We start from the raw sequence: 1,268 nt of genomic DNA, 5'->3' as shown, positions 1-1,268 counted from the left end.
TTCATCCAGCAAAGCTATCATTTAGAGTCGAAGGACAGATAAAGAGCTTCCCAGACAAAAATAATCTAAAGGAATTCATCCACACCAGGCCAGTATTACAGGAAATGCTGGAGGGACTTCTTTAAGAAGAAAAAACATGTATCAAAAACATGAATAAAGAATGATAATAACTACATTCCTATTGACAAGTACCTCAAATGGAAAAGAGTTAAGTGCTCCAACCAAAAGATAGGGAAGCCAAATGGATAAGAAAACAAAACTGCTGTGTATGCTGCCCACAAGAGACTCACTTCAGATTAAAAAACACACAGAGACTAAAAGGAAGGGGTTACAAAGTGATATTACCTTGATGGACCTGAAGGGTATTGCATCGAATGAAGTCAGATAGAGAAAGACAAATATCACATGATTTCACATACATGCAGAATCTAAAAAACAACGACAATGACAACAAAAACAGAAATAAACTCATAGATACAGAGAATATTTTGAGGGCTTCTAGACCATGAGAAGAGTTGAGGGGTTGTCCTAGAGGTTATTACGCTGAGTGAAATAAGTCAGACAGAGAAAGATAAATACCATATGATTTCACTTATATGTGGAATCTAAGGAACAAAACGAACAAACTAATCAAAAAGGGCTCACAGATATAGAGGACAATCTGGTGACGGCCAGAGGGGAGGGAGGTTGGGAGGGCTGGGAGAATGGGGTGAAGGGTTAAAGAAGTACAAATTACTAGTTAACAGATGGTCACGGGGATCGGGAGCACGGCATAGGGAATGTAGTTAGCATTAATGTAATGGTTACGTGGAGAGCCAGTGGAGAGAAAGAGCAATTAGGGGATTGTTTTATAAACTATGTAAATGTCTAACCAATGTACTGTATACTTGAAACTAATAATAAAATTAAATTAAAAAAAGAAGAGGTGGTACATATATATAATGGAATATTACTCAGCCATAAAAAAGCCATAAAAAAAAGAATGAAATCTTGCCATCTGTGACAGCATGGATAGACCTAGAGGGTATGCTGAGTGGAGTAAGTCAGACAGAGAAAGACAAATGTCATATGACTTCACTTATATATGGACTAGAGAACAGGATAAACAAACAAAAACAGAAACAAGTTTATAGATACTGAGAGCATTTCGATGCTTGCCAGATTGGGGAGTAAAGGATGAGTGAAGGGGAGGAGGGGAATTAAGAGGTACATATCGGTAATTGTAAAAGTCATAGAGATATAAAGTATAGCATGGGGAATACAGTCAG

Source organism: Pteropus alecto, unplaced genomic scaffold (genome assembly GCF_000325575.1).
Source record: "Pteropus alecto unplaced genomic scaffold, ASM32557v1 scaffold164, whole genome shotgun sequence".
In the NCBI taxonomy this organism is placed as follows: Eukaryota; Metazoa; Chordata; class Mammalia; order Chiroptera; family Pteropodidae; genus Pteropus; species Pteropus alecto.
The sequence above is the reverse complement of the archived record's forward strand: the minus strand, read 5'-3'. Positions refer to the sequence as shown.